The following is a 13,816-nucleotide window of genomic DNA, read 5'->3' as shown; positions in this document are numbered from 1 at the left end:
ACATATGGATATTTAGGGGTAGGTAGAGGGCATAATGGCAGCATATGCAATCAGCATACTACTCCTGGGGGTAATTAGCTCCAGTTCTTCTTTCAAAGTTTCCACGACTGGACATGGAGACGGACATCCTCCAAGAAATGAATAGAGGGCAATGTGAGGGAACCACAACCTTAGCATTCCTCAGCTTAGCAACATAGCTTTTCTCTAGACTAACAGCTCCCAGGCAATGAGTTAAGCACTGGATTTATAGCCAGACAGTTAATAATGAGCTAAACAGGACGAGGTGGGTGGAACAGGCCAGGTGGTCTTAACAGCAAATACAAGTCTTCTGAGAAATGGAGCCTGTCTGGACTGCAGAGAATAATAGAGGAAAATAAAGTCATGGAGGGCCAGAGAGCCGGAGAGTAGGCTCTGTAAGACCTTGGAGAACAAGTAACAAAATACGGGCCTAAAAGGGATGGGAAAATTCAAAGTGAGTTAGGTAGGAGTTTAATATGAGTGGTGGCTCAGGTGGTAAAGAATCTGCCTGCAATGCAGGAGACCTAGGTTCCATCCTTGGGTCAGGAAGATCCCCTGGAGAAGGGAATGACAACCCACCTCTAGTATTCTTGCCTGGAGAATTTCACGGACAGATCATGGAGGCTCAAAGAATCAGACACAGCTGAGCGACTAACAATTTCAGTTAACATGAGAAAGTTTGAGTTTCAAAATTTAAAAAAAAAAAAATCATTCTGCTTCAGGAAGACCTGTGGATTGGAGAACATTTGTGGGGTTGATATCTGAATAGAGACTGAGACAGGAGCACTGGTGCTTGTTCAAGCAAGAGGAGAGGTGGCACAGAGCTGTGATGGCAGTGGATAAGACCTGGGAAGGTTTGAGAGAGACTTGGAAGGTAAAACAGAAATTATAAAATACCTACTGCAAATTTAAGGGTTTACTCTATATTTGTGAAAACATACAAATCCTTTCCACTAGGGTACTCATTGATTCTTCCCCTTCTCAAATATTTACTGAGCATTATGGCCAAGGCACTGAGGACTCAGCTGAAGCCAGAAAATCAAGATCCCTGATCCACTAGAGCTTATATTGTGGCAGGTAGACAAACAAACAAATAAGTGTGTGGACGGAATAATTTCAGAGAGTACTGTAAACAGGAAACTCCTTTACCCAGTGGTTAGGAAAGAGTGTTGGAGATGAAGAAACCTGAGATCACTGGTGGATAAGAAGCCAACAAGAAAAGGACCAAATATACCTTATCCTTGAGTTAGGTTTCCTACCAGTCTCTTCATTATCTCACTGATCTCTCTCTTTTTTGAAGATTTGATTTTTTAAACCTGTCTATATTCACGAGAGTTTTGGTCTACATATACATCCCCCGTGTCACTGCAATGAATCTACTAGAGCAAGTGACCTTCCATAGGAGGCTCTGCTACCTTCTGCCTAGGAAACAGAAAGAACACATACTAGCCTTAAATAAATATCAAAAGAATAATGTAAGTTAAATAATTTTCTATCCTATCACACAATCCTGACTGATAGTTGTTTTTGTTGAAACAGATTCAGGTTTAAAACAGATTGGTTTCATTATCTATTTCTTTTTTTTTTTAATTGAATAACAGTGCAACATACATTTAATTGCTGATTAACATAATGATCTGAACACCTTGAAATTAATAATATTAGAGCTGTTATTTATGGATATATCAGCTGTCTGGAGAACTAGTTCTTCAAAGATATACACATATATATATTCAACTTCTATGAATTTTTAGTAATTTGTTTAGAGTTTTTTCATTTAACTCTTTATAAAAATTATTCTAGGTTGAAATCTTGACACCATGTTGCATAATAGAGGTTCATAATTATTAGAATTCCTATTATTTTGAAATAAACAAAAGATATATGCATAAGTAAATCTCTGTACATCTACATCTATGCAGATATATTTTTATATACAGATAAAATATTTTTATATAGTAAATACCATAGAGTTTCTTAGAATACAACCATATGGCTTGGGCTACTTCTATTATGTTCTGTCTGTAATGTTCATCCTAATTTTCAATGTTCTTGTAAACAAAGACTCTAAAACCTTGAGGGAAAAGGAAAACATACAAATGCTATTACGGTACACATTTCTGAGCAGCAGGAAGTCAGCAGTAAGTGTCAGAGATTGATCAGAATTGTGTTCTATATATAAACAATTGCCATCAGGTGTGCCCTGGTACGAGGTCATCTGTGTACCCAAGCAGTAATTTGAGCAATTTAGAATTTCAGGCAGCCTAGAGAGGGAATAAATTATTGAAAAGTTTAACATCAAGTGTAAAATGCATCTTTATGGCAGATTTCTTAAAGAAACAGATTCTGTCCTTTCATACTAAATTAGATTTGTTAGTTGAATCAAAATTTTTAAATAATTTACACACACACACACAAAAGTCTATTGCTGTACCATTAGTTTTGCAGAAGTGGGAGATGACCCAAAAGCAAGGAATAGATATGCATATATATTTGGTATTTTCTACCCACATCAATTTTTAATTTTTTTAAAGAGCTTATTACTGAAAAGAAGCTGAGTTTTAGCCAAACTTGACTATTACTTTTCACATACTTGAAACCAAAGACAATAAATAGTGATACAGGTACTAAGAATATAGGTGTGTCTATGCTTAGTCACAACCATTTCTGACTCATTGTGACCCCATGAACTGTAGCCTACCAGGCTCCTCTGTCCATGGAAATTTTCAGGCAAAAATACTGAGGTGGGTTGCCACTTCCTTCTCCAGGGGATCATCCCACCTCACAGGATCTTCCCACGTCTCCTGTGTTGGTAGGCCAATTCTTTATCACTGAGCTACATGGGAAGCCCAACATTAGATTCGGATTTCCAGACTGATACTCCAAATCATACTTATTTCTAGACTGCTACTCTAAATTTGATCTAGTATTGAAAAAAATAGTTAGGAATACATTCTAGACTCTAGAATCTCAGCTTATATTTTTATTAGCTTGGAATCTATGTTAATTACCCAGAATTTTCTTCATGACAGAGGATTCACCCTATGGCGGATTCATACACATTGCTTTTTCTTTATTACATTAGAGCTCTCAAGTTTTAGACTACATGGCCACATTTCCAAATCTCCTTTGATTATGTGGACACATGTCAAACTTGTGGTTACTGGAATATGAATGGGAGTGATGTGTACCACTCACTGGTTGCATTCTAAACAAAATGGGTGTGGCCTAAACGGATTCATTCCCACCCCCTGGGTTGTAGACGCTTTGCCTAGAGCTGTGACCACCATCTTGAACCCAAAGGCAAAATCTTAGAGTTCATGTTGGCTCTCTGTTGCTATATGAGAGACTGATGAACTTTTATTTTATTCAGATCACTCTGTTTTGTGATTTAGAGATCTAGTCTATAACCTACTACATACTTCTACATCATCATCATCCATTTAAATCTAGTAATCTTCCAGCTTCAAAAATTGTACTGTTTATAATTTATAAAATGATCACTTTGATTAGGGATCCATTTTAAAGCATTTAACATGAATTTTTAAATTTATTACAATTTTTAAAGACTTATACCCCTCTAATGCAAATGAATATTCTATTATTTTAAAATTGAAAGGGATTCTTACTATGTAAAAATTCAAAATACAGATATGGATATGCCATGGACTGTGGTCCACCAGAGTCCTCGATCTGTGGAATTTTCCAGGCAAGAATACTGGAGTAGGTAGCCATTTCCTTCTCCAGAGGATCTTCCTGTCAGGAATTGAACCCAGGTTCTCCCTCACTGCAGGCAGATTCTTTACCATCTGAACCACCAGAGAAGACCATGGACATACTGCTGCTGCTGCTAAGTCGCTTCAGTCGTGTCCAACTCTGTGCGACCCCGTAGACGGCAGCCCACCAGGCTGCCCCGTCCCTGGGATTCTCCAGGCAAGAACATGGGAGTGGGTTGCCATTTCCTTCTCCAATGCATGAAAGCGAAACGTGAAAGTGAATTTGCTCAGTCATGTCCGACTCTTCGCGACCCCATGGACTTCAGCCTACCAGGCTCCTCCATCCATGGGAGTTTCTAGGCAAGAGTACTGGAGTGGGGTGCCATTGCCTTCTCCATGGACATACTGGAAGTACACAAATAGCTCATTATATGAACAAAATGTAGTTTTTAAGATGGTGTTTTGGACTTGTGCTTTGCCAGTGTGCCACAGGACACTTATGGAACCTTCAGTCATGCCTAAGGGTTCTTCTGGTTACTACAAGGCCACAGTTGAAAGTTAGAACTAATCACGGAAGGAATAAGCCTGAGCAAAAGGGAATGTGATCAGGATCCAGATGTAAATATGAACAAGTCACATTTGAAAAATGTCACTAAAATTTATCACTCTTGGAAATCAGTTTGAGGTCTAGACAATCAAAACTCTTATTAGGACAGTGACCACTTTTACTTCATTTAACTCTCTATTCCTGATGCTTAACACAGAGCTTAGGTCAAAGAAACTTACTAATGTGTGTTGAATGACTGAATTAATATCACTTATTTAAAGTAATATTTGACGCTGGAATGCATCCTGTCTCTCTCTATTCTGCAGAATGGCATCAAAAGAGAATAAAGAGTACAGAAGCGTAACACAATATTTTGACACTTAAAAAGTGATGCCTAAGCTGAATTTGAAAGAATGAATAGAAGGGGAGATGGAAAGAAGATGACACTGTGGATGAATCAGGTTGGAAAAATCAACCAAGCATGGGATAAGAACCAGCAGGGACTATACTAGTTGACCCCAGGAAGATACAGAATCTTCAAAATCAAGGAACAAGATAATCTAATGACCCCACAATTCCACTCTTAGGTATATACCCCTCCCCTCAAAATTGAAAACAATTATTCAAACAGATATATATATATATATATATATATATATATATATATATATATACATATATACACACATGTTTGTTTACAGCAACTGTATACACAATAGCCCAAAGGTGGAAAAAAAAACTCAAATGGCCATGAATGGATGAATAGATCAAATCATGGTATAAACATGAGGTATATTTCATATATATATATATATATATATATATATATATAGTGGAATACTTAGGTAAATAGAAGAATACAGTACTGATGAAGAATACAGTACTATGGCATGGATGAAACTTGGAAACATAACGTTGAGTGAAATAAGCCAGACACAAAGGGTCATACATTGCATGATTCCACTTACAGGGAAGCTCCAGGACGATCAGTCCATAGGAAAGTAAAGCACTCTCCTAGTGACCAGGGCTTTCAGAGAGCGGAGAGAAACTGCTTAATGGGTTAAGGGTTTTGCTTTGGTAATACTTGAAACTAGAGAGGCACAGTGGTTGCCTGCCATTGTGACTGTACTGGATGCCACTCAATTGTTCATTTTAAGACGGTGAATGCTATGTTCAGTGAATTTCTTTTCAAAAAATCATTTTAAAATGACCTATAATACCTTATGACTTAGAGTGTCAGCAATCTCTTTTGAATAGCTTTTTATCAGCATCACAGCAATTCTACCATTGGGCCTGTATCTTATTTATGTTTTCTGAGAACATTGAGGTTCTAGTTCCAATAATCAGTTCATTTCAAGACTAGGCAGAGATGTGGCTCAGATGGCAAAGAGTCTGCCTGCAATGTGTGAGACCCAGGTTCAATACCGGGGTCAGGCAGATCCCCTGGAGAAGGAAATGGCAACCCACTCCAGTACTCTTGCCTGGAAAATCCCACGGATGGAGGAGCCTGACAGGCTACAGTTCATAGGGTCGCAAAGAGTTGGACACAACTGAACGACTTCACTTTCACTTTTCACTTTCTTTAAAACATTACTTTCCTTAAAGTATGACATTGAACAAAGAAGGAAAAAAAAAAAAAACATAACCCAGTGCTATTAGTAGGAAGTAGCTGAGTAAGATGGAGCTAATAAACACGTTTAGTCCATCTCCTGGAGACCATGTCCGGGGATGGCATAGCCAGTAGCCAAGAGCAGCCTGAGCAGGGCTGCTGTGAGTTAGATGCTGCCTCAACATCTGATCAGAGCCCCCTGTTTTCCCCTGCACCATGCAGGGGACGGTGTCCTCTCCACCTGCACTCCTACAAAGGTGTCTTCTCACTGTTACGCACAGAGATTAATTGGAAGATCCTGCTCACTTTCAAAGAAAGGGGCAGTTCATGAATTTCATCACAGGCGCAGATGCAGATTGGGATCAAGGGGAGTTAGGCTGAGTGTTGGAGGCAGTCTCAACACCTCCCACTGCCCAAGGGGGAAAGTCGAAAAAGGGGGCATTTGTAAGTTTCACATTTTCAGTAAAGCTGTCAAAATGAATTAAGTGTAGTGGGAAAAGGGAAGCAATGTTTGTAAGGTGAAGCTTAAAACTAAACAACTCTATGTACCATTAGCAGGATTATGCAATTATGAACAATTTTACCAAATAATAATACTATGCATGGGAAAAGGTAAGCTGGTTATTAAAAATGTTGTGTATATAAATTATCTCTGAATCATTTGTGACTGAAAAGAGTGATAGCTGGTGAGGTGCTTTGCCCAGGTTACCAAAGATACCATGTGTACGGATCAAATTATGCAGATAATCACTTCATGAGAGTGATTTGCAGAGTCCACACTGTAAATATAATAACAGTAACAACAGTAACAGATTACACTATGCTATGTCAAAGGCTTTAACCTCATAAAGTTACGTTACTCAAGCATCCTTTTTAGTATAATAAGGGGTTAAGCACACAGATACTGTAACCAGATAGTTTGTGTTCCCATCTGAGTTCCAAACTTAATCTCTGTGCATCAACTTTCTCACTTGTAAAATGGGAATAGCAATTCTAGGTATTTCATAGGGCTCTTGTGAAGATTAAATGAGTTATTGCATGGAAAGCATTTGGCTGCTACCTGGCACACAGTGAGTACCATGTAAGGAGCAGTCATTATTCCTTGGGTTTCCCAGGTGGTGCCAGAGAACCCACTTGCCAATAGATGTAAGAGATGTGGGTTCGATCCTTGGGTCTGGAAGATCCCCTAGAAGAAGAAATGACAACCCACGCCAGTATGCTTGCCTGGAGAATCCCATGGACAGAGGAGCCTGGTGGGCTAGAGTCCAGGGGTTGCAAAGAATCAAACATGACTGAAGTGACTTAGCCCACATGTACACATTATTTCCTAACAGAAGTCCCATCAGTGAATTTGCTAAACATTGCTCGGCAGAAAAATAAACCAAATTAATCCTTTGGCCTGCATGGTCATGCTAAACTCACTGCTTTTGGCGGTACCCATGGTATGATCCAACCATTCTCGTGCCTCAGTGCTAAATTGCACCAGGCAGCACACAAGCAAAGTGATAAAGTAGCCATTTGAGATGAAAAGGGCACTGACCAAAACAACTGCCAGAAAAGCAGAATTCCCCTACGGTTTCGATGAGGCGTATTTTTTTCAATTGCAGATGTCATTTCCACAAATTTTCATTCTGGCATCTGGCACATGCATGCTATTTGAAAGCAATACTGCCCATGTGCCGGCTGTTACCGTGACAATCTTGGGGACTGCTTCACACAAATTAGGTGAGAACTTATCTTTATAAAAGAATGTCTGTCATTGACAATTACGGTGATGCCCTGCCAGTGCCCACAGCGCGAATCCAGAACGTCAACATGCATTTCTCAAGTTTTATGATTCAAAGAGGAAACATCAAGCTTGAATGGAAAAAAAAAAAAAATAGTTCGGTCTTCCAACTGCTGCACTTATGCTCCCATTAAAAATGGCGGGGCCTGGACTCCATTAGTTAGCAGAAGTCACATTTGGATAAAGAGGTGAACAAGCCACAATCCACTGCCATAAACTGGGTCACTGCTTTAATGAAAGAAGGCCTTGTTCTTAATGTATTTGGATCCCAAATCAAATTATGTCGTATTAGAGACTTTTTTTTTTTTTTTGGATTTAACATTCTTTTTTGTTGCTTCAGAAAGGCCTGCTTTTGTGCTGAGCTGTTCAACTGAATTTCTTTGTTAGGAAGATAACCAGGACACTTAGATTCACAGACCAGCTTCTTGAAAACTTTGCTATGGAATATTTTAGCATACATAAGCAGCCTTAAAATGTGTGCTTTAGGATTTTAAGTTGAAAATAAAAGCCAAAACCCAGAGTGATAATTAGTTTCTTGTTATTCATGGTGACAACTTTTTTTTTTTTTTATGAGTTTCCTAAAAGCTTGATAGGAACCTTGGCCTTTGGAATTTGAGGTTAATATTTTTAAGTCATGGCCCTGGTAAGAAATATTTTAAACAAAAATCATCAAGCATCCCATTATGTTTGGCATCCCTTTTGTGATTTGTGATACAATTTTTTGAAGCTCTAATGTACATATATAATATACCCAATAAATGTTTACTTACTATAAAACTAAGATGATATGTGCAAAAGTAATTTGGAAGGCGTTATAAAGTTTATTTAATATTAATTTTAATGTTCATGAATGCAACCCTGTGAAGTATGAAGTCGTGTCTGACTCTTTGCAACCCCATGGACTATATCCCACCAGGCTCCTCTGTCCATACAATTCTCCAGGCAAGAATATCAGAATGGGGTTGCCATTCCCTTCTCCAGGAGATATCCCAACCCAGTATCAAACCCAGGTCTCCCATACTGCAGGCAGATTCTTTACCATTTGAGCCCCAAGGAAGTCCTGTGAAACTGTCTAACTCAGTGGATTAGAAGAACATCCAGGCGGAAATTATGATCATTGTCTCAGATCTAGTATAAAATTTAAATACTGTTCTGCCTTGTTCTCTCTCTCTTTCTGGTTCTGACGAACGTGACGTTTGGTTCTGTGAGCTCAGACAAGTCATTCTTTTTCCTCTGTCGGCCCCCAGTTCTCAGCAAGTATTATGACCACGCCAGTAACTCGCTTCATGGCAGGTACAAGATAAAACAATTTCCTCAGTTACCATCAAAGGCTGCCTGCAGGGTACGGGATAACAGCACAAGCTTTATCCTAGGATCATGTTGCCAATTCTGCTCCCGCTCAGGAGGAAAAACCAAGCTAGGGGAAACTAAGAGCAACTAATAGTTATTGAGCACTTGTTAAAAGCCAAGTGTTTGGCTTGTATTATTTCATCCAGTCCTTGCACAGTTAGCAATTCCACTCGACTTCCACGGTGAAACCAGGATAGACCACAGCTATCAAAGGCTGATATTTATTGAGTACTTACTATGTACTAAGTGTGTTACTTGAATTATCTCATTGGATCTTCATACCAGCCTTGAGATCTCGGAGTCAGAGATTATTATAGTTCACTGTGAATTACTGGGAGACCATAGTCACTTGTATTTGCTTTCCGACCTCTCATAAATCTGGTTTACACTGGTTTGCAACTTGAAAATGAGTTGACTAAGGAGAAAGAAATAAAAAAGAAATAAAACAAGGAGGATAGAGAAGAAGAAAGAAGAAAAACTGATTAATTGACTAGCCAACTAGGTGGGAGGACTCAGATTTCATTTCCCTTAATTCTCATTGTAACTTTCCAGGTAGATATGTTTATTTTGCCCACATTGAAAAAGAGAACACTGAGGCTTGCCAAGGTTAAACAATTCTGGCAAGTCAACAGGACCTGCGAGTGAGCTGTCAAACATTGGAACCCCATGTTCAAATCCTCCAGTTCATGTGCTGGGCAGACCCATGTGGTCATTGTCCAAGATCTGTGCAAACAAGCTGAGCCACAGACCAGAAGGTAGGGGGCATGGCTGGTTCCTCAAGGCCCTGTGCTGGAGAGGAGCAACAGGGGGATGAACCTTTCCATGTAGATACCACTCTTGTCTAGTGGGGCACAGCATTCCTGCAAGCAGGTGGCTGCTCATCACATGACAATTTACAGTGCAAAAATCAAACCATCGGCTTTGCTTGGGTTTCTGACCAGCTCCGTCTTCCAGGCCTAAGAGATGGTGAACACTGTGCTGACTCTTTCGTATGGTGTGATTGCAGTCTCCTTTGCCTCTATCCATGTTGTTTATTTTAATATTGTTATCCTTATACCTGTCTTAACACTTAAGTTGCCTCGCTGTTCCTTTAAGGAACAGAGGGAGTAATCAGTGAAATGCAAAGAGAATCACAGAATATGAATATATCATACTGTCTCTGGCTATTTATAGTTCAAATGCTTTCCCTGGACTTTGAGCATCTCAAGGGCAGGAACTTATTCCATGTATTGATGAATCCCCAGGACTCTTCACAGGGCCTGGTTGACCCCATAAGTGCTTGCTGGATTATGTATATAATTAATATTACTCAGATTTAATACAAACACTGTATATGAAAAGACAGAATAGCTATTTGAGCAAGAGTTGAGATGAACTAGAAAAAATACAGTGTCGTCAGACATTTTGGTTCATGCCCACTTTCTCTCCTGCTGCTTCTAATGCTTCGAACTCTGAGAGGTTGACCTTTGTGTTATATTTGCCCTTGATACATTAACATTGGGTATTCCAGCGGCTAGCATGGCTCACTGAAAACTTATTTGAAGGCCAACTTGTTAGTTATTTAAAATAGGGCATCAGTTTTTATTCTACAGCCAAATCATAAAAGATTGCTTAACTTTGAGCAAGCGTGTCATGCTGCCTACATAATCATCTCAGAAGATTTAAAGCACCTAGGAAGCTGATAAATTGTTTTTAAAGTTAAGCAAAGACATGGTCTAATGTAGGTTGAATCGATTCAGTCAAAACATCCACCATGAAATACTTATAAAGGTGATTGCTTTCTGCCCCTAAAGCCCTGAAAAGCTGCCCTTAGGAGTAGGTTAAAATTAGAAATTGTTAAAAGTAAGCAGTATGTTTATGAAGGGTAAGGAATATTTGAAAGCAAGATTTAAATATTTTAAAAATATGTCTGATGCAAAATAAAAGATTTCACTATCTCTTTAGAGTTACTGAGGCGCAAGATGAGACTAGGAAAGTTCATCCGGCCATGCACATTTTACTGCAAACATGTCATTTTAGACATTTTTCAAAATGTATTTGGAATATGGAAAGCAATCCTACTGAGGTATTGTTTGGCATAGCTCATTGACATGTTTATGTTTGTAAAGTCAATCAGATCAAGACAACGATGAAGTTTCTTTTTCTTTTTTTTCCCTTCCTCATTTGAGTGAAAGGAGGCTTTTTTTTTAACTGAAAACAGCAATAAAAGAAATGTGTGATTCTTTTGGCCTATTCTTTTATCCTTAAATCTTTTTTAAAGAGAGAAACCTGGAAAATTATTTAGGGTATCATATGCAAAAAAGACTAGAATAAATAGCCAATGCATTAGAAGTACATTAATACATATTTCAAAGCCTGGTTTCCAAGGCTAGGGGTACACTCGAATGCCATGAACTTTCAGGAAGTCAAGAACTACTATAACCTCACGTATATCTTCCAAAACAATGGCAAGAAATATAGCTCTCCATCCCTAGAATGGTTATAAGTATCCAATAGGGCTTTCTCAGGTGGCACTGTCAAAGAATTTGCCTGTCCATGCAGGAGAAGCAGGTTCAATGCCTGGGTCAGGCAGATCCCCTGGAGAAGGGAATGGCAACCCACTCCACTATTCTTGCCTGGAGAATCCCATGGATGGAGGAGCTGGGAGGGCTACAGTCCATGGGGTCACAAAAGAATCAGACACAGTTTAGTGACTAAAACAAGAACAAAGCATAAACAGCATATATAAAAACATTTTTAAAAAATGGTCCATAGATAAATGCCCTTTAATAATAATGTAACAATTATAATTATAAATGATAACAAGTTATCATCTTAGAAATTCTTCTCCATTGATCATATTCTCATTCTCTACACTGTGGGAAGAGAAGTGCATGATTGAAATGACATTTTCAGAAAACTGCACTGAACTTAAACGTATCTTATACTCTCACGTGTGGCAGAAATGGGTTTATGTTACGCTTATCAAAAGCAGGCTTTCCTTGAAAATTAGAGTCTCAAAGAAACTGATTTTTACAATAGTGATAAATCTTAGTGAAGATATAAATTTAATATAAGGTACAAAAGAAAGGATAAATATTTGAATCTATGCAGGAGAACTGGAAGATTCTGGTGTAAAACAATGTGAAATGGAGTCTCCAGGAAGTAAAGAGTCCTATCAAAGCACAGTTTATGAAAGTTTCCCAAAGTTCCATTTCCTGACTTTCCTAAACATCTTCTGATATATCAATTCCAGCAATATTTTGGCAGCCTAAAATTACACCACTCTGACCTTGACATTAGTATTCAACAGCACTGAAAGAAGAATGACAGCTTCTCCATCCTAGTGGGTGATCTTGCAAGCTTTTACCTTCATGACTATGGAGTTTCTGTCAAGTGCGCTTCCAGCCGAATGATCACATTCTTTTGAATTATGAAGTGGCTGCAAACTGTGCTAATTGGGTCCGCACTGATGTCACTGATAAGGATTAAACAGCCTTGATGGTCTTAAAGTCACAAATAAATACCATCTTGTTACACATGTATATTCCACTTAGCCTCATCCATAACTAAGGCCATGCAGAACAGAACTGCTTTATTTAATTAAAATCGTCATTAAAGACATTAAGATGAATTAGAGGCAAATCATAAAGAGATGAATGGAATCGCTGAGAGCAACTATAATGAGAGGTTAAATATCGTGATTATTTTTTTTGTTGTTGATGAAGGCTGAACAATATGCTTGGGAGTGCAGAAAAGAGTGAATAAGGTGGCATCTTTGCCCAAAACAACTGAGCTATAAACGCAGCAGAACAAAAAACGTATGTCCACTCACAGAAGCCATAAGAGACGATGGCCTGAACTAATGTAACTGTTTCCTCTGTTGCATTACAAAGATTTTTTTTTTCTATATTTAAAGATCTTTAAACAGTAAGCTCCCAAAAGGCAGGGAAAGGACTAGAAGAGTGTGACTATGTCCTTCGTACAGTACAGTGGCCTTGGTACTCTGGGTGCTTATTAATTTCTATCTGATAGCCAGTGGGAATTTGCTGTATGATGCAGGCAACTCAAAGCCAGTGTTTTATGACAATCTAGAGTACTCTTGCCTGGAGAATCCCATGGACAGAGGAGCCTGGTGGGCTGCAGTCCATGGGGTCGCGAAGAGTCGGACATGACTGAGTGACTTCACTTTTCACTTTCATTCATTGGAGAAGGAAATGGCAACCCACTTCAGTGTTCTTGCCTGGAGAATCCCAGGGACGGGGGAGCCTGGTGGGCTGCTGTCTGTGGGGTCGCACAGAGTTGGGCACGACTGAAGTGACGCAGCAGCAGCAGCAGCAGAGGGGTGGGTTGGGGAGGGAGGTGGGAGGAAGATTCTAGAGCAAGGGGACATATGTATACCTATGGCTGATCCATGTTGATGTACAGCAGAAATCACCACAATATTGTAAACTAATTATCCTCCAATTAAAAAAAATAAAATTAAGTGTTATCTGATGTAAACATAACAGTCAGGGTGAGATTCTAGAGGACTATAATGAATTTCTCTATACAATTCAGAGATCTTTAACCACGACACTATGTTCACACTTTAAATGGGTGGAATGTGAATGAAATAGCTAAAATGGGTAAATTATTGATAAGGTACTAAGCCATTGAAAATCAAAGCATAATAAATTATTATATGGACAGAGGAGCTACAGTCCATGGGGTTGAGTCAGATGTGGCTAAGGGACTAACACTTTCATTAAAAGACAAATCTGCCTACTGAGTTGCTCCATGAACTTAATATAGGCACGTTTAGTCATTCA

Source organism: Ovis canadensis, chromosome 26 (assembly GCF_042477335.2).
Source record: "Ovis canadensis isolate MfBH-ARS-UI-01 breed Bighorn chromosome 26, ARS-UI_OviCan_v2, whole genome shotgun sequence".
NCBI classification, from domain to species: domain Eukaryota; kingdom Metazoa; phylum Chordata; class Mammalia; order Artiodactyla; family Bovidae; genus Ovis; species Ovis canadensis.
The sequence above is the reverse complement of the archived record's forward strand: the minus strand, read 5'-3'. Positions refer to the sequence as shown.